This window comes from Garra rufa, unplaced genomic scaffold, assembly GCF_049309525.1.
Source record: "Garra rufa unplaced genomic scaffold, GarRuf1.0 hap1_unplaced_002, whole genome shotgun sequence".
Classification (NCBI taxonomy): domain Eukaryota; kingdom Metazoa; phylum Chordata; class Actinopteri; order Cypriniformes; family Cyprinidae; genus Garra; species Garra rufa.
In genome coordinates this window covers 8,315,013-8,335,012 of record NW_027394277.1, presented here as the reverse complement: position 1 = coordinate 8,335,012, position 20,000 = coordinate 8,315,013, and the positions used below count along the sequence as shown (strand labels likewise).

At 39.9% G+C, this 20,000-nt stretch overlaps 23 non-coding genes across 23 annotated transcripts in view; all 23 read left to right on the top strand.

The window, feature by feature from the left end:
- Positions 1–108, top strand: part of LOC141306056 (5S ribosomal RNA) — a 119-nt gene extending 11 nt beyond the window's left edge. The window contains exon 1 of the ribosomal RNA XR_012345017.1: positions 1–108. This exon is cut by the window's left edge and continues 11 nt beyond it. This is a non-coding gene — a ribosomal RNA (5S ribosomal RNA).
- Positions 109–192: 84 nt separating this feature from the next.
- LOC141306054 (5S ribosomal RNA) lies at positions 193–311 on the top strand. The gene has a single exon (XR_012345015.1). It is a non-coding gene; the product is annotated as a 5S ribosomal RNA (ribosomal RNA).
- A 753-nt stretch (positions 312–1,064) lies between these two features.
- On the top strand, positions 1,065–1,183 carry LOC141306053 (5S ribosomal RNA). Its single transcript, XR_012345014.1, has one exon. It is a non-coding gene; the product is annotated as a 5S ribosomal RNA (ribosomal RNA).
- Positions 1,184–1,267: 84 nt separating this feature from the next.
- LOC141306950 (5S ribosomal RNA) lies at positions 1,268–1,386 on the top strand. The gene has a single exon (XR_012345907.1). It is a non-coding gene; the product is annotated as a 5S ribosomal RNA (ribosomal RNA).
- A 753-nt stretch (positions 1,387–2,139) lies between these two features.
- Positions 2,140–2,258, top strand: LOC141306052 (5S ribosomal RNA). Its single transcript, XR_012345013.1, has one exon. It is a non-coding gene; the product is annotated as a 5S ribosomal RNA (ribosomal RNA).
- A 6,589-nt stretch (positions 2,259–8,847) lies between these two features.
- LOC141306051 (5S ribosomal RNA) lies at positions 8,848–8,966 on the top strand. The gene has a single exon (XR_012345011.1). It is a non-coding gene; the product is annotated as a 5S ribosomal RNA (ribosomal RNA).
- An 84-nt stretch (positions 8,967–9,050) lies between these two features.
- On the top strand, positions 9,051–9,169 carry LOC141305519 (5S ribosomal RNA). Its single transcript, XR_012344483.1, has one exon. It is a non-coding gene; the product is annotated as a 5S ribosomal RNA (ribosomal RNA).
- An 84-nt stretch (positions 9,170–9,253) lies between these two features.
- On the top strand, positions 9,254–9,372 carry LOC141306050 (5S ribosomal RNA). Its single transcript, XR_012345010.1, has one exon. It is a non-coding gene; the product is annotated as a 5S ribosomal RNA (ribosomal RNA).
- A 753-nt stretch (positions 9,373–10,125) lies between these two features.
- LOC141306049 (5S ribosomal RNA) lies at positions 10,126–10,244 on the top strand. The gene has a single exon (XR_012345009.1). It is a non-coding gene; the product is annotated as a 5S ribosomal RNA (ribosomal RNA).
- Positions 10,245–10,328: 84 nt separating this feature from the next.
- Positions 10,329–10,447, top strand: LOC141306048 (5S ribosomal RNA). The gene has a single exon (XR_012345008.1). It is a non-coding gene; the product is annotated as a 5S ribosomal RNA (ribosomal RNA).
- Positions 10,448–10,531: 84 nt separating this feature from the next.
- Positions 10,532–10,650, top strand: LOC141306047 (5S ribosomal RNA). The gene has a single exon (XR_012345007.1). It is a non-coding gene; the product is annotated as a 5S ribosomal RNA (ribosomal RNA).
- A 753-nt stretch (positions 10,651–11,403) lies between these two features.
- LOC141306045 (5S ribosomal RNA) lies at positions 11,404–11,522 on the top strand. Its single transcript, XR_012345006.1, has one exon. It is a non-coding gene; the product is annotated as a 5S ribosomal RNA (ribosomal RNA).
- Positions 11,523–12,275: 753 nt separating this feature from the next.
- LOC141306044 (5S ribosomal RNA) lies at positions 12,276–12,394 on the top strand. The gene has a single exon (XR_012345005.1). It is a non-coding gene; the product is annotated as a 5S ribosomal RNA (ribosomal RNA).
- Positions 12,395–12,478: 84 nt separating this feature from the next.
- LOC141306042 (5S ribosomal RNA) lies at positions 12,479–12,597 on the top strand. The gene has a single exon (XR_012345003.1). It is a non-coding gene; the product is annotated as a 5S ribosomal RNA (ribosomal RNA).
- An 84-nt stretch (positions 12,598–12,681) lies between these two features.
- LOC141308239 (5S ribosomal RNA) lies at positions 12,682–12,800 on the top strand. The gene has a single exon (XR_012347161.1). It is a non-coding gene; the product is annotated as a 5S ribosomal RNA (ribosomal RNA).
- Positions 12,801–12,884: 84 nt separating this feature from the next.
- Positions 12,885–13,003, top strand: LOC141306041 (5S ribosomal RNA). The gene has a single exon (XR_012345002.1). It is a non-coding gene; the product is annotated as a 5S ribosomal RNA (ribosomal RNA).
- A 753-nt stretch (positions 13,004–13,756) lies between these two features.
- LOC141306040 (5S ribosomal RNA) lies at positions 13,757–13,875 on the top strand. Its single transcript, XR_012345000.1, has one exon. It is a non-coding gene; the product is annotated as a 5S ribosomal RNA (ribosomal RNA).
- An 84-nt stretch (positions 13,876–13,959) lies between these two features.
- On the top strand, positions 13,960–14,078 carry LOC141306039 (5S ribosomal RNA). The gene has a single exon (XR_012344999.1). It is a non-coding gene; the product is annotated as a 5S ribosomal RNA (ribosomal RNA).
- Positions 14,079–14,162: 84 nt separating this feature from the next.
- Positions 14,163–14,281, top strand: LOC141308238 (5S ribosomal RNA). The gene has a single exon (XR_012347160.1). It is a non-coding gene; the product is annotated as a 5S ribosomal RNA (ribosomal RNA).
- An 84-nt stretch (positions 14,282–14,365) lies between these two features.
- On the top strand, positions 14,366–14,484 carry LOC141306038 (5S ribosomal RNA). The gene has a single exon (XR_012344998.1). It is a non-coding gene; the product is annotated as a 5S ribosomal RNA (ribosomal RNA).
- A 753-nt stretch (positions 14,485–15,237) lies between these two features.
- On the top strand, positions 15,238–15,356 carry LOC141306037 (5S ribosomal RNA). The gene has a single exon (XR_012344997.1). It is a non-coding gene; the product is annotated as a 5S ribosomal RNA (ribosomal RNA).
- Positions 15,357–15,440: 84 nt separating this feature from the next.
- On the top strand, positions 15,441–15,559 carry LOC141306036 (5S ribosomal RNA). The gene has a single exon (XR_012344996.1). It is a non-coding gene; the product is annotated as a 5S ribosomal RNA (ribosomal RNA).
- Positions 15,560–15,643: 84 nt separating this feature from the next.
- Positions 15,644–15,762, top strand: LOC141306034 (5S ribosomal RNA). The gene has a single exon (XR_012344995.1). It is a non-coding gene; the product is annotated as a 5S ribosomal RNA (ribosomal RNA).
- The last annotated feature ends 4,238 nt before the right edge of the window (positions 15,763–20,000 follow it).

Below are 20,000 nucleotides of genomic sequence, written 5' to 3'. Positions count from 1 at the left end.
TACCGCGCTGAGAGCGCCCGATCTCGTCTGATCTCGGAAGCTAAGCAGCGTCGGGCCTGCTTAGTACTTGGATGGGAGACCGCCTGGGAATACCAGGTGCTGTAAGCTTTTGCCTTTTCTTCACTATTTATATAATATGCTGGCTTTTACGGAGGCTGATCTTTAAATAGCCCACTTTTTGGAGCAGCCCTCGCTTACGGCCATACCGCGCTGAGAGCGCCCGATCTCGTCTGATCTCGGAAGCTAAGCAGCGTCGGGCCTGCTTAGTACTTGGATGGGAGACCGCCTGGGAATACCAGGTGCTGTAAGCTTTTGCCTTTTCTTCACTATTTATATAATATGCTGGCTTTTAGAAAGACGTGTTTTACCGCTCTATTTATTACAATCATTTAAATGTATTATAGAGTTTTAAGTGTTTTACATGTTTTTTAGGCCATTTTATTACTCTTAACATTTTAAGTGAGTGTGTGTCTTTAAAAAATGGATGGTTGGCCTGCCATGTGACTAGACACATGACAGGAAGCAGGAAGTACAACTGTATAAGAGAGCAGCATGACAAACAAAGGACAGTCACCAAACTGTTGGATTGAGGAGTTGCTCATTTTAGAGCTCACCTTTCCATTCACCACCTGCAAACTTTGGATTACACTTTCTGTGGATTGTATATACACCGGTGGACACTCACATTGGACTTATCAACACACTGGGATTCTTGGACTGTTTTTAGGGTATGGACAAATGAACTGTATTCTTTTAACAGCGTTTACCTCGTTTTATCGTGTTGTTTTAAAGTCTTTTATGTGAACCTTGTAAATAAACCAAATCTATTTAAACCAATCTTCTTTTATGTCTCATTCTTTTAACCACTAGTCATCTCTCACAGTTAAATCTGACCCCATTTTAGTCTTGTAACTCGGCTGATAAGGCCGATTGTTACACTTGGATGGGAGACCGCCTGGGAATACCAGGTGCTGTAAGCTTTTGCCTTTTCTTCACTATTTATATAATATGCTGGCTTTTACGGAGGCTGATCTTTAAATAGCCCACTTTTTGGAGCAGCCCTCGCTTACGGCCATACCGCGCTGAGAGCGCCCGATCTCGTCTGATCTCGGAAGCTAAGCAGCGTCGGGCCTGCTTAGTACTTGGATGGGAGACCGCCTGGGAATACCAGGTGCTGTAAGCTTTTGCCTTTTCTTCACTATTTATATAATATGCTGGCTTTTACGGAGGCTGATCTTTAAATAGCCCACTTTTTGGAGCAGCCCTCGCTTACGGCCATACCGCGCTGAGAGCGCCCGATCTCGTCTGATCTCGGAAGCTAAGCAGCGTCGGACCTGCTTAGTACTTGGATGGGAGACCGCCTGGGAATACCAGGTGCTGTAAGCTTTTGCCTTTTCTTCACTATTTATATAATATGCTGGCTTTTAGAAAGACGTGTTTTACCGCTCTATTTATTACAATCATTTAAATGTATTATAGAGTTTTAAGTGTTTTACATGTTTTTTAGGCCATTTTATTACTCTTAACATTTTAAGTGAGTGTGTGTCTTTAAAAAATGGATGGTTGGCCTGCCATGTGACTAGACACATGACAGGAAGCAGGAAGTACAACTGTATAAGAGAGCAGCATGACAAACAAAGGACAGTCACCAAACTGTTGGATTGAGGAGTTGCTAATTTTAGAGCTCACCTTTCCATTCACCACCTGCAAACTTTGGATTACACTTTCTGTGGATTGTATATACACCGGTGGACACTCACATTGGACTTATCAACACACTGGGATTCTTGGACTGTTTTTAGGGTATGGACAAATGAACTGTATGCTTTTAACAGCGTTTACCTCGTTTTATCGTGTTGTTTTAAAGTCTTTTATGTGAACCTTGTAAATAAACCAAATCTATTTAAACCAATCTTCTTTTATGTCTCATTCTTTTAACCACTAGTCATCTCTCACAGTTAAATCTGATCCCATTTTAGTCTTGTAACTCGGCTGATAAGGCCGATTGTTACACTTGGATGGGAGACCGCCTGGGAATACCAGGTGCTGTAAGCTTTTGCCTTTTCTTCACTATTTATATAATATGCTGGCTTTTACGGAGGCTGATCTTTAAATAGCCCACTTTTTGGAGCAGCCCTCGCTTACGGCCATACCGCGCTGAGAGCGCCCGATCTCGTCTGATCTCGGAAGCTAAGCAGCGTCGGGCCTGCTTAGTACTTGGATGGGAGACCGCCTGGGAATACCAGGTGCTGTAAGCTTTTGCCTTTTCTTCACTATTTATATAATATGCTGGCTTTTAGAAAGACGTGTTTTACCGCTCTATTTATTACAATCATTTAAATGTATTATAGAGTTTTAAGTGTTTTACATGTTTTTTAGGCCATTTTATTACTCTTAACATTTTAAGTGAGTGTGTGTCTTTAAAAAATGGATGGTTGGCCTGCCATGTGACTAGACACATGACAGGAAGCAGGAAGTACAACTGTATAAGAGAGCAGCATGACAAACAAAGGACAGTCACCAAACTGTTGGATTGAGGAGTTGCTAATTTTAGAGCTCACCTTTCCATTCACCACCTGCAAACTTTGGATTACACTTTCTGTGGATTGTATATACACCGGTGGACACTCACATTGGACTTATCAACACACTGGGATTCTTGGACTGTTTTTAGGGTATGGACAAATGAACTGTATTCTTTTAACAGCGTTTACCTCCTTTTATCGTGTTGTTTTAAAGTCTTTTATGTGAACCTTGTAAATAAACCAAATCTATTTAAACCAATCTTCTTTTATGTCTCATTCTTTTAACCACTAGTCATCTCTCACAGTTAAATCTGATCCCATTTTAGTCTTGTAACTCGGCTGATAAGGCCGATTGTTACACTTGGATGGGAGACCGCCTGGGAATACCAGGTGCTGTAAGCTTTTGCCTTTTCTTCACTATTTATATAATATGCTGGCTTTTACGGAGGCTGATCTTTAAATAGCCCACTTTTTGGAGCAGCCCTCGCTTACGGCCATACCACCCTGGGGGCGCTAGTGAGTTGCTGGTAAAACAGGAAGTGTTCGGCTGCAGTGGGTGAGAAAGGCTCACTCTGTTTTGTTTTTTATTTGTTTGGTTTGTGGACAGTTGTTTTTTCTTATTTTTGATTTGTTTTTTTGTTAGTGGCTAAGCTTCCCAGCAGCATTGTGCTGTCTGGGAAGTTTTTGTAGTGATTATGGCTTCAAGAACGGACAGATTACAAGGTGAAGACGTGTATATGCCTGGAGAAAGACGAGACGAAACAGAAAATGGACGGGAAATAAGACAACGAGATGGACAGAAACGAACGGATTACAAAAAGAAGTACTCCAAAGAGGCAACAGTGATTGTGGATATGGTGGAGTTGAGAGATGCAAGAGCGGAGGATATTATAAAAGCAGTGAATGAAAGAATTGGAGGAGGTAAGATACTGGCAGTAAGACCTAGGCAAACAAAGGAATATGAAATAACACTGAGGAGTAAAGAGGATTGCAAGGACTTGGATGATGAATTAAAGATAAAAGGAAAAATGTGCAAAATAAGACATTTGCAGGATAGAGAATATGTGGTTTCCTTCATACATTTGCCGGCCTACATTGAAGATTCAGAGATTCTTGATAAATTAAAAGATTGGGGAGTAACACCAGCATCTGATATTAGAAGGAGGATGTATCCGGGCACAGAAATTGCAGACGGTACGAGGTACCTAAGGGTTAAATTCCCGAAGGAAGTGGTGTCGCTCCCATATAGCACAAAATTTAACACGGAGGAAGGAACACAATATTGCCGGATTTTACACGATCGGCAGGTGAAAACCTGTCGGTTGTGTATGAGTCCAGGGCATATGTTCAAAGACTGTCCGGAATTCAAGTGTTTTCAGTGCGAGGAGCAAGGACACTTCGCAAGAGATTGTGAGGCAATAAAGTGCCCGGATTGCAGAAGAGTGCTGGTAAGATGCGAGTGTTGGATGGAGGGGGAGAACGTATTACATAATGAAGAAATTTTCAATGAAGGAAGGCAAATGTTGAAAGAAACAGAAATTGAGGAAGTGGAAAATGAGGAAGAGGCTGGGACAGAAAAGGAAACAAATAAAGAAGCCAACGTAGAAAATCAAGAGGTAATTGAGAACTCTCAGGAAGGGGAAATGGAAAATATATGGACACCTTTGGAAATAACACAGAGAACTTTCGAGACAATGGAGAATAAAGAACCAAAAAGCAAGGAAGAGCAAACAAAAGGTGACTTGGAGCAAATTAAAGAAAGAGAAAACCAAGAGGAGTTGGGGACCTTTCAGAAAGGAGAGAGGGAAGAGATATGGACACCGCTGGAATTAACACAGAGAACTTTAGAGGCAATGGAGATTCAAGAACTAAAAAGCAAGGAAGAGCAAACAATAGGTGCATGGGAGGAAAATAAAGAACTGGAAAAGACAGACAGATGGAGGGACGGAAAAGAAGTAGTAAGAAGAAGGACTATTAAGGTAAAACCCAATATTGAAGGTGCAAAGAGAAAGAGAAGAAAAGAACAGAATAAGGATGCAGAAAATTCTAAATGGGTCAATAGTTTTCAGGTGTTAATGGAGGAGGAGGAGGAGGAAGAAGATTAGCCCCCCCCCCCTTTTTTTGAATATATTATTAATTCTTTTACACATTAATTATCTACTCAATTTTTTTTTCACCTTTTTTCAATGTTTTTAAAACTGATATCATGGAATGCTAGAGGTTTGATGAATATGGAAAAATTTGAGATGATGTGTGTATTATGTAAAGGAATTGATGTGATTGTGTTGCAAGAAACAAATTGGAAAAATGAAAGTATGAAAAGGTTCCAAACAAAATGGGATGGGAATATGTATTTTAATAATGGAGAAGAAAATGTGGGAAGTGGTGTAGCTATTTTAACCAGTAGAAGAATAGGAGGAAAAGAACAAGTGATATATGATGATAAAATGGGGAAAAGCTTAGCAGTGAAAATAGAAAAAGGAGAAGAGAATTTAATTATTTATAACATTCACGCCCCAAATGAAGAGAAAGAAAAGAAAAGGTTTTTTAGTAAAATATCTGACAATGTAAGAATATGGGAAAAGGGTATTTTGATTGGAGATTTTAATACTGTTTTTACGGAATTAGACTTGGCAAGTAACATGGTTTTTAGAATAGATAAAGGTAGAGAAGAATTGAAAAAGATGATGGAGGATTGCCAATTGATTGATGTTTGGAGGGAAAGAAACAGAACAAGAAGAACTTTTTCTAGAAGACAGATGGTTTTAAAAGAGCTAAAACAAAGTAGAATAGATTATGTTCTATGTATGAAGGAAATGGAAGGTATGATAAAGGATGTATTTTATGAAGTTGTAGGGTTGAGTGATCATTCTTTATTGCATTTGACAATAGATTTTACAAAAGTGGAAAGAGGAAGAGGGGTATGGATTTTAAATGCGGAGGTTTTAAAAAGTGATGATTTTAAGGACAGAATTAAAAAGGTGGTAAAAGGAAATCTAAAAAATGATATGTATAAGGAAGATAAAGTAATTTGGTGGGATAATGTTAAGTGGGAGATAAAGAAAAGCTCAATGGAGTATAGTCAATTTTTTCAAAAAATCAAAAGACAAAAAGAACAACTGTTAAGGAAGAAGCTAGAAAATGAGCTAAGAAAAGAGGCGGAGAAGATGGGGAAAGGGAATATGGAGGAAATAGTAATGTTACAAGATAAGCTAAAATTAATGGAAGAAGAAAAGTGTAAAGGTGCAATAGTAAGAAGTAAAGCAAAGTATGCCGTAGAGGGAGAAAGATGTACACAATTTTTCTTTAATCTGGAAAGAAACAGACAAAAAGCAGATCTAATAAAAGAGGTTTTAAACAAAGATGGCAATTTAGAGACGGAAACGGAAGGAATTTTAAAAACAGTTAGGCAATTTTATATGGACTTGTTTAAAAAACAAGGAATAAAAAGAGAAGATGAAGAATTTTTAATAAAACAAATCCAAACAAAGGTAAATAAAGAAGACAAGAAATTCTGTGATGAGGATATTAAAGCAGAAGAAATAGAGATTGCAATCCAACAATTATCGACAAGGAAAAGTCCAGGGGTAGACGGTCTAACAAATGAATTCTATAAGGAATTTAAAGAGCTATTAGTACCGATTTTAAAAGAGGTTTATGAAGAAATTTTTAAGAAAGGGATATTGAGTGAAACAATGAAAATAGGAATGATAAAAATTATATACAAAAGAAGAGGTGATTCAAAAGATCTCAAGAATTTTAGACCAATAACAATGCTGAATACAGATTTTAAAATTTTAGCAAAGGTTTTAGCCAATAGATTAAAAAGTATTTTACCCAAGATTATTAAAACAACACAAGCATATGGGGTGCAAGGAAAAGACATAGCAGATGTGGTTAAAAGTATAAGAGACACAATATATTATATGAAAGAGAAAGATAAAGGGGTTTTTTTAATTAGCTTAGATCTGGAGAAGGCGTTTGACAGAGTAGAACATGAGTTTTTATTGGAGGTTCTTAAAGGTTTCGGGTTTGGGGAAAAATTTAGAAAATGGATACGAATTTTTTATAAGGATGTTTTAACTTGTATAAAATGTAATGGTTTTTTAACTGAATGTTTTCAGCCAACAAGGTCGATAAGACAAGGATGTCCATTGTCTGCCTTATTATACACGCTGGTAGCTGAACCTTTAGGTTTGGCTATAAAGGCAGACAGAAACATAAAAGCAATACAAATTGAGAAAAATGAAAAAAGAGAACCGGTGTATCAATACGCGGACGATACTACTTTGTTGGTTGAAGACATTCAGAGTATTAAAGAGGCAATGGGGATCTTAGAGCGCTATTGTAATGGTTCAGGAGCAAAAGTGAATGTGGGGAAAAGTGTGTGTATGAGGATTGGAAATGTACAAGAAATATCACAACACATACCATTCAAAGAAGAAAAGGAGATGATTAAAATTTTAGGAATTTGGGTAGGGATGGATTTTAATAAGACAGATAATTTGAATTGGGAGGGAGTTTTAATTGGAATTGAGAAAAGATTAAGATTTTGGCAGACCAGAAATTTGACTTTGAAGGGGAAAGTTTTAATTATTAATGCTTTATTGCTTTCTAAAGTTTGGTATGTGTTGGCAGTAACCCCATTGCCTCAAGGGTATTATAAGAAAATCAAAGAAGGGGTTTTAAAGTTTTTATGGGGAAAGGGGAGAGCCAAGATTGCATATCAAACATTGATTGGAGATATTAAGGAAGGAGGTTTGGGGCTTTTAGACACTTTTTTAAGAATGAAATCTTTAAGAATTAAAAATGTTCAACATTTTTTGGAAACAAGGAAGGAAGTAATTTGGAAATGTGTGATGGAATACTTTCTGGAAAAATGTGGTCTTTTTAAAATGGGGTGTAATGTTTTATGGATGAAGGTTAAAAATTGGATGACAGCAGGAATACCAAGGTTTTATATGGAGGTTTTAGAGACATGGGGTGAATTTTTAGAAAATGTACAGATTTTACCAAAAGGAAGAGCTCAGATTTTAGAACAGCCTCTTTTCTTAAACCCAAATATTGTAAATGAGGGGAATGTAGTATACTATAAGGAATGGTGGGATGGAGGCATAAGACAGGTAAAAGATGTATTATATGAAGTGATAAAAGGATATTTACCATTACAAGTTATTGTGGATGCTGTGGCGGATGATTTTAAAAGAGTGTATAAAACAAGATTACAGAAACAATATGAAGAGTTGAAAAAAGCAATACCAAAGGAATGGATTGAAAAAATTGACAATAATGAGACAGGTGATGAGAATGAATTGCCGGAGGTATATCTTAAAAAGACTGCTGGGGAAAAAATCAAATTGAAAGAATGTACAGTGAAAAATTTGTATGTGGTTTTTAGGTCAAGGGCTTTTACGAAACCAGTAGCACTCAGCTACTGGAAAGAAAGGTATGATGATTTGAATGAAAAGGAAATATGGGGAAATGTAAGATTAAAGTATATTGAACCAGTTTTAGAAAATTTTAACTACTTATTGAGACACAATTGTATTTTAACTGAAATGAGACTGTGTAAAATAGGACTTGAACAAGATGATATATGTAAAGTATGCAGAAAAGAAGGGGAAGGTTTACGGCATTTGTTTTTCTATTGTGAAAAATTGGAAGATTTTATGAGAAAGTTAAAAAAAATCGCAAAACTGCTTTTGGGAAAGAAATATGTGGAGGAACAAAAGAAATGGGAAAAAATGTTTCTATTTGGTATGGAAGATTGTAAAATGTATGTTTTTAATATATGTGTAACAGTGGCAAAATATGTAATTTGGTTAAGGAGGAACATGGCAAAATATGATGGAAAAAAGGTGGATGTATGGATTATGTTTAAAAACAGGATGGATATTGTTGTAAACTTGATACAGAACTATCTTTTATCACATGAGAAGGAGGAGGTTTTTATTGAAATATTGGTGAAGGGAAACCCTATGATTGAATTCAAAGACCATACAATAAAGTGGTTATGGGGAAATATGTAAAATATGTTAAACACAAATGTTGTAACACCTAAGGAAAACTTGTGAATCTCTGAAATGTAACAAAATTTTAATTTTTTTAAATAAAGGAAAAAAAAAAAAAAAAAAAAAAAAAGAGCGCCCGATCTCGTCTGATCTCGGAAGCTAAGCAGCGTCGGGCCTGCTTAGTACTTGGATGGGAGACCTCCTGGGAATACCAGGTGCTGTAAGCTTTTGCCTTTTCTTCACTATTTATATAATATGCTGGCTTTTACGGAGGCTGATCTTTAAATAGCCCACTTTTTGGAGCAGCCCTCGCTTACGGCCATACCGCGCTGAGAGCGCCCGATCTCGTCTGATCTCGGAAGCTAAGCAGCGTCGGGCCTGCTTAGTACTTGGATGGGAGACCGCCTGGGAATACCAGGTGCTGTAAGCTTTTGCCTTTTCTTCACTATTTATATAATATGCTGGCTTTTACGGAGGCTGATCTTTAAATAGCCCACTTTTTGGAGCAGCCCTCGCTTACGGCCATACCGCGCTGAGAGCGCCCGATCTCGTCTGATCTCGGAAGCTAAGCAGCGTCGGGCCTGCTTAGTACTTGGATGGGAGACCGCCTGGGAATATCAGGTGCTGTAAGCTTTTGCCTTTTCTTCACTATTTATATAATATGCTGGCTTTTACGGAGGCTGATCTTTAAATAGCCCACTTTTTGCAGCAGCCCTCGCTTACGGCCATACCGCGCTGAGAGCGCCCGATCTCGTCTGATCTCGGAAGCTAAGCAGCGTCGGGCCTGCTTAGTACTTGGATGGGAGACCGCCTGGGAATACCAGGTGCTGTAAGCTTTTGCCTTTTCTTCACTATTTATATAATATGCTGGCTTTTAGAAAGACGTGTTTTACCGCTCTATTTATTACAATCATTTAAATGTATTATAGAGTTTTAAGTGTTTTACATGTTTTTTAGGCCATTTTATTACTCTTAACATTTTAAGTGAGTGTGTGTCTTTAAAAAATGGATGGTTGGCCTGCCATGTGACTAGACACATGACAGGAAGCAGGAAGTACAACTGTATAAGAGAGCAGCATGACAAACAAAGGACAGTCACCAAACTGTTGGATTGAGGAGTTGCTAATTTTAGAGCTCACCTTTCCATTCACCACCTGCAAACTTTGGATTACACTTTCTGTGGATTGTATATACACCGGTGGACACTCACATTGGACTTATCAACACACTGGGATTCTTGGACTGTTTTTAGGGTATGGACAAATGAACTGTATTCTTTTAACAGCGTTTACCTCGTTTTATCGTGTTGTTTTAAAGTCTTTTATGTGAACCTTGTAAATAAACCAAATCTATTTAAACCAATCTTCTTTTATGTCTCATTCTTTTAACCACTAGTCATCTCTCACAGTTAAATCTGATCCCATTTTAGTCTTGTAACTCGGCTGATAAGGCCGATTGTTACACTTGGATGGGAGACCGCCTGGGAATACCAGGTGCTGTAAGCTTTTGCCTTTTCTTCACTATTTATATAATATGCTGGCTTTTACGGAGGCTGATCTTTAAATAGCCCACTTTTTGGAGCAGCCCTCGCTTACGGCCATACCGCGCTGAGAGCGCCCGATCTCGTCTGATCTCGGAAGCTAAGCAGCGTCGGGCCTGCTTAGTACTTGGATGGGAGACCGCCTGGGAATACCAGGTGCTGTAAGCTTTTGCCTTTTCTTCACTATTTATATAATATGCTGGCTTTTACGGAGGCTGATCTTTAAATAGCCCACTTTTTGGAGCAGCCCTCGCTTACGGCCATACCGCGCTGAGAGCGCCCGATCTCGTCTGATCTCGGAAGCTAAGCAGCGTCGGGCCTGCTTAGTACTTGGATGGGAGACCGCCTGGGAATACCAGGTGCTGTAAGCTTTTGCCTTTTCTTCACTATTTATATAATATGCTGGCTTTTACGGAGGCTGATCTTTAAATAGCCCACTTTTTGGAGCAGCCCTCGCTTACGGCCATACCGCGCTGAGAGCGCCCGATCTCGTCTGATCTCGGAAGCTAAGCAGCGTCGGGCCTGCTTAGTACTTGGATGGGAGACCGCCTGGGAATACCAGGTGCTGTAAGCTTTTGCCTTTTCTTCACTATTTATATAATATGCTGGCTTTTAGAAAGACGTGTTTTACCGCTCTATTTATTACAATCATTTAAATGTATTATAGAGTTTTAAGTGTTTTACATGTTTTTTAGGCCATTTTATTACTCTTAACATTTTAAGTGAGTGTGTGTCTTTAAAAAATGGATGGTTGGCCTGCCATGTGACTAGACACATGACAGGAAGCAGGAAGTACAACTGTATAAGAGAGCAGCATGACAAACAAAGGACAGTCACCAAACTGTTGGATTGAGGAGTTGCTAATTTTAGAGCTCACCTTTCCATTCACCACCTGCAAACTTTGGATTACACTTTCTGTGGATTGTATATACACCGGTGGACACTCACATTGGACTTATCAACACACTGGGATTCTTGGACTGTTTTTAGGGTATGGACAAATGAACTGTATTCTTTTAACAGCGTTTACCTCGTTTTATCGTGTTGTTTTAAAGTCTTTTATGTGAACCTTGTAAATAAACCAAATCTATTTAAACCAATCTTCTTTTATGTCTCATTCTTTTAACCACTAGTCATCTCTCACAGTTAAATCTGATCCCATTTTAGTCTTGTAACTCGGCTGATAAGGCCGATTGTTACACTTGGATGGGAGACCGCCTGGGAATACCAGGTGCTGTAAGCTTTTGCCTTTTCTTCACTATTTATATAATATGCTGGCTTTTACGGAGGCTGATCTTTAAATAGCCCACTTTTTGGAGCAGCCCTTGCTTACGGCCATACCGCGCTGAGAGCGCCCGATCTCGTCTGATCTCGGAAGCTAAGCAGCGTCGGGCCTGCTTAGTACTTGGATGGGAGACCGCCTGGGAATACCAGGTGCTGTAAGCTTTTGCCTTTTCTTCACTATTTATATAATATGCTGGCTTTTAGAAAGACGTGTTTTACCGCTCTATTTATTACAATCATTTAAATGTATTATAGAGTTTTAAGTGTTTTACATGTTTTTTAGGCCATTTTATTACTCTTAACATTTTAAGTGAGTGTGTGTCTTTAAAAAATGGATGGTTGGCCTGCCATGTGACTAGACACATGACAGGAAGCAGGAAGTACAACTGTATAAGAGAGCAGCATGACAAACAAAGGACAGTCACCAAACTGTTGGATTGAGGAGTTGCTAATTTTAGAGCTCACCTTTCCTTTCACCACCTGCAAACTTTGGATTACACTTTCTGTGGATTGTATATACACCGGTGGACACTCACATTGGACTTATCAACACACTGGGATTCTTGGACTGTTTTTAGGGTATGGACAAATGAACTGTATTCTTTTAACAGCGTTTACCTCGTTTTATCGTGTTGTTTTAAAGTCTTTTATGTGAACCTTGTAAATAAACCAAATCTATTTAAACCAATCTTCTTTTATGTCTCATTCTTTTAACCACTAGTCATCTCTCACAGTTAAATCTGATCCCATTTTAGTCTTGTAACTCGGCTGATAAGGCCGATTGTTACACTTGGATGGGAGACCGCCTGGGAATACCAGGTGCTGTAAGCTTTTGCCTTTTCTTCACTATTTATATAATATGCTGGCTTTTACGGAGGCTGATCTTTAAATAGCCCACTTTTTGGAGCAGCCCTCGCTTACGGCCATACCGCGCTGAGAGCGCCCGATCTCGTCTGATCTCGGAAGCTAAGCAGCGTCGGGCCTGCTTAGTACTTGGATGGGAGACCGCCTGGGAATACCAGGTGCTGTAAGCTTTTGCCTTTTCTTCACTATTTATATAATATGCTGGCTTTTACGGAGGCTGATCTTTAAATAGCCCACTTTTTGGAGCAGCCCTCGCTTACGGCCATACCGCGCTGAGAGCGCCCGATCTCGTCTGATCTCGGAAGCTAAGCAGCGTCGGGCCTGCTTAGTACTTGGATGGGAGACCGCCTGGGAATACCAGGTGCTGTAAGCTTTTGCCTTTTCTTCACTATTTATATAATATGCTGGCTTTTACGGAGGCTGATCTTTAAATAGCCCACTTTTTGGAGCAGCCCTCGCTTACGGCCATACCGCGCTGAGAGCACCCGATCTCGTCTGATCTCGGAAGCTAAGCAGCGTCGGGCCTGCTTAGTACTTGGATGGGAGACCGCCTGGGAATACCAGGTGCTGTAAGCTTTTGCCTTTTCTTCACTATTTATATAATATGCTGGCTTTTACGGAGGCTGATCTTTAAATAGCCCACTTTTTGGAGCAGCCCTCGCTTACGGCCATACCGCGCTGAGAGCGCCCGATCTCGTCTGATCTCGGAAGCTAAGCAGCGTCGGGCCTGCTTAGTACTTGGATGGGAGACCGCCTGGGAATACCAGGTGCTGTAAGCTTTTGCCTTTTCTTCACTATTTATATAATATGCTGGCTTTTAGAAAGACGTGTTTTACCGCTCTATTTATTACAATCATTTAAATGTATTATAGAGTTTTAAGTGTTTTACATGTTTTTTAGGCCATTTTATTACTCTTAACATTTTAAGTGAGTGTGTGTCTTTAAAAAATGGATGGTTGGCCTGCCATGTGACTAGACACATGACAGGAAGCAGGAAGTACAACTGTATAAGAGAGCAGCATGACAAACAAAGGACAGTCACCAAACTGTTGGATTGAGGAGTTGCTAATTTTAGAGCTCACCTTTCCTTTCACCACCTGCAAACTTTGGATTACACTTTCTGTGGATTGTATATACACCGGTGGACACTCACATTGGACTTATCAACACACTGGGATTCTTGGACTGTTTTTAGGGTATGGACAAATGAACTGTATTCTTTTAACAGCGTTTACCTCGTTTTATCGTGTTGTTTTAAAGTCTTTTATGTGAACCTTGTAAATAAACCAAATCTATTTAAACCAATCTTCTTTTATGTCTCATTCTTTTAACCACTAGTCATCTCTCACAGTTAAATCTGATCCCATTTTAGTCTTGTAACTCGGCTGATAAGGCCGATTGTTACACTTGGATGGGAGACCGCCTGGGAATACCAGGTGCTGTAAGCTTTTGCCTTTTCTTCACTATTTATATAATATGCTGGCTTTTACGGAGGCTGATCTTTAAATAGCCCACTTTTTGGAGCAGCCCTCGCTTACGGCCATACCGCGCTGAGAGCGCCCGATCTCGTCTGATCTCGGAAGCTAAGCAGCGTCGGGCCTGCTTAGTACTTGGATGGGAGACCGCCTGGGAATACCAGGTGCTGTAAGCTTTTGCCTTTTCTTCACTATTTATATAATATGCTGGCTTTTACGGAGGCTGATCTTTAAATAGCCCACTTTTTGGAGCAGCCCTCGCTTACGGCCATACCGCGCTGAGAGCGCCCGATCTCGTCTGATCTCGGAAGCTAAGCAGCGTCGGGCCTGCTTAGTACTTGGATGGGAGACCGCCTGGGAATACCAGGTGCTGTAAGCTTTTGCCTTTTCTTCACTATTTATATAATATGCTGGCTTTTACGGAGGCTGATCTTTAAATAGCCCACTTTTTGGAGCAGCCCTCGCTTACGGCCATACCGCGCTGAGAGCACCCGATCTCGTCTGATCTCGGAAGCTAAGCAGCGTCGGGCCTGCTTAGTACTTGGATGGGAGACCGCCTGGGAATACCAGGTGCTGTAAGCTTTTGCCTTTTCTTCACTATTTATATAATATGCTGGCTTTTACGGAGGCTGATCTTTAAATAGCCCACTTTTTGGAGCAGCCCTCGCTTACGGCCATACCGCGCTGAGAGCGCCCGATCTCGTCTGATCTCGGAAGCTAAGCAGCGTCGGGCCTGCTTAGTACTTGGATGGGAGACCGCCTGGGAATACCAGGTGCTGTAAGCTTTTGCCTTTTCTTCACTATTTATATAATATGCTGGCTTTTAGAAAGACGTGTTTTACCGCTCTATTTATTACAATCATTTAAATGTATTATAGAGTTTTAAGTGTTTTACATGTTTTTTAGGCCATTTTATTACTCTTAACATTTTAAGTGAGTGTGTGTCTTTAAAAAATGGATGGTTGGCCTGCCATGTGACTAGACACATGACAGGAAGCAGGAAGTACAACTGTATAAGAGAGCAGCATGACAAACAAAGGACAGTCACCAAACTGTTGGATTGAGGAGTTGCTAATTTTAGAGCTCACCTTTCCATTCACCACCTGCAAACTTTGGATTACACTTTCTGTGGATTGTATATACACCGGTGGACACTCACATTGGACTTATCAACACACTGGGATTCTTGGACTGTTTTTAGGGTATGGACAAATGAACTGTATTCTTTTAACAGCGTTTACCTCGTTTTATCGTGTTGTTTTAAAGTCTTTTATGTGAACCTTGTAAATAAACCAAATCTATTTAAACCAATCTTCTTTTATGTCTCATTCTTTTAACCACTAGTCATCTCTCACAGTTAAATCTGATCCCATTTTAGTCTTGTAACTCGGCTGATAAGGCCGATTGTTACACTTGGATGGGAGACCGCCTGGGAATACCAGGTGCTGTAAGCTTTTGCCTTTTCTTCACTATTTATATAATATGCTGGCTTTTACGGAGGCTGATCTTTAAATAGCCCACTTTTTGGAGCAGCCCTCGCTTACGGCCATACCGCGCTGAGAGCGCCCGATCTCGTCTGATCTCGGAAGCTAAGCAGCGTCGGGCCTGCTTAGTACTTGGATGGGAGACCGCCTGGGAATACCAGGTGCTGTAAGCTTTTGCCTTTTCTTCACTATTTATATAATATGCTGGCTTTTACGGAGGCTGATCTTTAAATAGCCCACTTTTTGGAGCAGCCCTCGCTTACGGCCATACCGCGCTGAGAGCGCCCGATCTCGTCTGATCTCGGAAGCTAAGCAGCGTCGGGCCTGCTTAGTACTTGGATGGGAGACCGCCTGGGAATACCAGGTGCTGTAAGCTTTTGCCTTTTCTTCACTATTTATATAATATGCTGGCTTTTACGGAGGCTGATCTTTAAATAGCCCACTTTTTGGAGCAGCCCTCGCTTACGGCCATACCGCGCTGAGAGCGCCCGATCTCGTCTGATCTCGGAAGCTAAGCAGCGTCGGGCCTGCTTAGTACTTGGATGGGAGACCGCCTGGGAATACCAGGTGCTGTAAGCTTTTGCCTTTTCTTCACTATTTATATAATATGCTGGCTTTTACGGAGGCTGATCTTTAAATAGCCCACTTTTTGGAGCAGCCCTCGCTTACGGCCATACCACGCTGAGCGCCCTCTAGTGGAAGCAGGAAGTGGTACAGCTTGTTGGAGAAAGCAAACAGAGAGTGTTTTGAGTTTTGAGAACTGGAAACTGAAGCCTGTGTTTTTAAAACAACCTTTTTGAAAAAGAGGAATTGGTGGGTAGTCAAGTTATTTAATCCCCAAACGGCTATTGCTGTTTGGGGATAGATACTTTCTGTGCTGAGATGGCTACAATGTTGGATGACAAAATGGAGGTGGGAAGAGGCCTGGAGAAAAGGAACACAAGGGAAATGGATGGAGAACGGGACCAAAGAAGAAGGAATTATGAAAAGAGGCTCACAGTGCTGGTGGAAATAGAAGGAGAAGATAGAATAACGATGATGGAGATACTGAAGAAAGTGAGAGAAGAGTGTGGAGTGGTGATCGGCTGTAGATACAAAACACCAAAAGAATACGAGCTGACAATGGAAGAGGAAAAAGGAAAGAAGAAGTTGTTGGATGGGCTAAAGATAAAGAACAGTCGGATTATGGCGAAAGAGGTGGACTGTATGGAGATGGTGGTCTCATTTCTTGGTCTACCAATGTATATTCAGGATGAGGAGATACTGAGAAAGCTGTCGGAATGGGGAGTTAAAGCGGTCTCAAGAGTGAAAAGGAGAATGTGGCCGGGGACAGATATCGCTGATGGGACAAGATTTTTAAAGGTAAAATTCAATGATGTGGTAAAATCACTGCCATATTCAACAAAGTTTGAGACACTAGGAGGGACTGAGCACTTCAGAGTGATACATGACAGGCAAGTGAAAGTCTGTCGCCTGTGCATTCAGCCAGGTCACATTGTAAGAGACTGCCCAAGCTTCAGATGTTTTAAATGTGACAAGCAGGGACATTACGCCAGAGAGTGCAAGGAGGTGAACTGCATTATGTGCAATATGCGACCTGGATTATGTGTGTGTGAAACACTGCCGGAGATGGATGAGGAAAACAGCAATGAGGAGGATTCGGATCTGTATGAGGTGGATGAAGAGGTGGAGATCGAAGGAAAGGAAGGTGAAGCGACTGGAGAAGAAAGAAGGGATGCATGGAGTGGAGAAGAAAGAACAGTGGAGTGGAGAGCGATTGAGAATGTGAGCAGTCAAGAGGAGGAGGCTCCAGGGCAGAGGCAGAGAGAGAGAGAAAGAAAAAAGAAAGAAAGGAGAGCGGAACCCGGAAAGGAGATGGCTATGAAGGGCTTGGAGTGTGAAAATGGAGAAGGGGAAACAGCGAAAGGTGATGGAGAGAGTCAGGAGGGTGACAGTGCAAAAGGGCAAGGCGAAAAGCTGCAAGTGGAGGGATGTGGAGGAGTGCCAGAGAGTCTAGAGACAATCGAGGACGAGGACATGGACACAAGCGAAGGAAAAAGGGTGCAGAAGAAAAGAAAGAAGAAAGAAATGGAGGAGCACACTGCAGAAAGTAAGTGCATGGATTGAGCAAAATGAGTATGATTTTTTTCAAAATTATGATACTTGCTATGTGGGGCATTATGAACATTGCCTGTTTGAATAGCAATGGGTTAAGAGATGAAAATAAGTTTGAGAAGGTGAAGGGTTTGTTAAAAGCGGATATACTCTGTTTGCAAGAGACACACTGGTCTGATGAAATAATGGACAACATAAGAAAGAGGTGGGAAGGTGAAATTATTTCTAATCATGGGACTGCAAAATCCTGTGGCGTGGCAACCCTGATAAAAGGAGATCGATTAAACAATGTGAAGCAAATATACAAGGATGGAAATGGGAGATTGTTAGTGATTGAATTTGTATTTCACAATGAACTGTTCAGGCTGATAAACATTTATGCACCTAACACAGAAAATGAAAGAAAAGAAGTCTTTAAAGAAATTAAGCCGCTGTGTAAAGGCAACTTTATAATAGTCGGTGACTTTAATGTATGGTGCACAAGACTGGACGCGTCAAGCAGCGCAAACTTTAAGTCAGATGTATCCAGAAAATATTTAACTGAATGGATGCAAAATGAGGACATAGTTGATGTATGGAGGGATGAGAATCCCTACAAAAAAGACTTCTCTAGAAGACAATTGGTGATGGGAGTCTTGAAACAAAGCCGTATAGATTTATGTTTAACCAAAAGGGAAATGTTAAAATATATAAAAAATGTGAGATATAAGTTTGTGGGAGTAAGTGACCATGCTATGATGATGGTAAAGATGGGTGTGAACGAGGAGGAGAGGGGGGGAGGAATGTGGTGTTTGAATGCAGACTTGCTAAAAGAAGAGGCATATAAAGAAAATATCAGAAAATGTATAGATTATGAAATGGAAAATATCTTATTTGATGAAAATGTATGTGAGTGGTGGGAAAAAATGAAAGGGATAATTAAAAAAAGAAGTATTAGATATGCCAAACAAAGGAATTTTAAGAGAAGGAGCAAAGTTGAGGTAATGCAAAATGAATTGAAGAGGGAAGCAGAAAAAATAGAAAGTAATCCCGAGCAAGATAAAGAACGCTTTATGCAGATAAATGCAGAAATAGAGGAGTATGAAAAAGAAAAAAGCAAGGGTGCAATAATAAGGAGTAGAGCGCAGTATGCGTTAGAGGGAGAAAGAAGCACAAAGTTCTTTCTAAACTTAGAAAAGAAAAAGCAGATGAAAAAGTATATAACAGAGTTGGAAAATGAAAAAGGAGATAAGATTACTGATTATGTGGAGATAATAAGAGAAGTAGAAATATTTTATAAGAAGCTATTTAAGAAAGAAGGGGTTAAACAGGAGTGTGTGGAGGAAGTTTTGAACTCTGTGAGTGTGAGGTTAAGTGAAAGTGAGAAAAATACATGTGAAAGTGACATAGGTATCGAAGAAATAAAAGAAGCAATAAAACAGACAAAGAAGAATAAAAGCCCGGGCTCAGACGGCTTAACGCATGAGTTTTACAAGACTTTTGAAGAGACTGTAGCACCAATATTGTGGAAGGTTTATAGAAGTATGGAAGAGAGAGGTGAAATGCCAGAGTCTATGGGGCTAGGAGTAATCACAATACTATATAAAAATAAAGGAAGTCCACTTAAGCTAGAAAATTATAGACCGTTGAGTCTGTTAAACACGGATTATAAAATACTGACAAAAGTGCTGGCAAATAGGATAAAAGAGGTGGTAGGGTCAATAGTATCACCAAGCCAAGCTTATAGCATAAAGGGAAGAGACATTACAGATACAATTTGCACAATAAGGGACGTAGTAGAAGGGATGGGGAAAGATGGGAAAGGGGGATTGGTTTTATCTATAGACTTAAATAAGGCTTTTGATAGGGTGGAACATAGCTTTATAGAACAGACAATGGGGAGATTTGGGTTTGGAGAGAGAATGCAAAAGTGGATAAAATTAATATATGTAAATGCTAAAAGTTGTGTTAAGGTTAATGGGGTGTTAACTGACCCCTTTCAGTTAGAGAGGTCAGTAAGGCAAGGCTGTCCGTTGTCTGCAATATTGTATTCAATAACAGCTGAGCCACTGGCGACACTCATCAAAAATGACAAGGAAATAAAAGGTATTCAAATACCAAATGGAGGATTGAGTGTAATACATCAATATGCAGATGATACAACTTTTACAGTTAGGGATATAGAGAGTATAAATAAAATTAGAAAACAGATGGAAAAATATGGGAAAGCGTCAGGTGCTAAAATAAATGTGGAAAAATCTGAAATAATGAGTATAGGAGGAATAAGGGTGGAAGGGTCAGATGTTCCATTTAAAATAACGAAAGATTTTATAAAAATTTTAGGGGTAAACGTAGGAGAGAATGCAAAAGAGGCAAGAGATGCAACATGGTCAGGAGTGCTAAACAAAATCAAGCAAGTGTTACAGTTTTGGAGACTAAGGGAATTAAGACTAAGAGGAAAAGTGGTAGTGGTTAATTCTTTATTGTTAACTAAATGTAATTATGTGATGGGAGCAATTGATTTACCAGACTGGGTGTTAAATGGAATAAAAGAGGCTGTGAATATTTTTGTGTGGGGTGGGAAAGGAGTAAAAATATCAGCAAAAACATTAATAGCAGATTACAGTGAGGGGGGTTTGAAATTGATGGATTTAGATGTGAAAAGGAAAGCAATAAGAGTTAAGACAATAAAAAAGTATTTATGTGGCAAAGTAGAATATGGA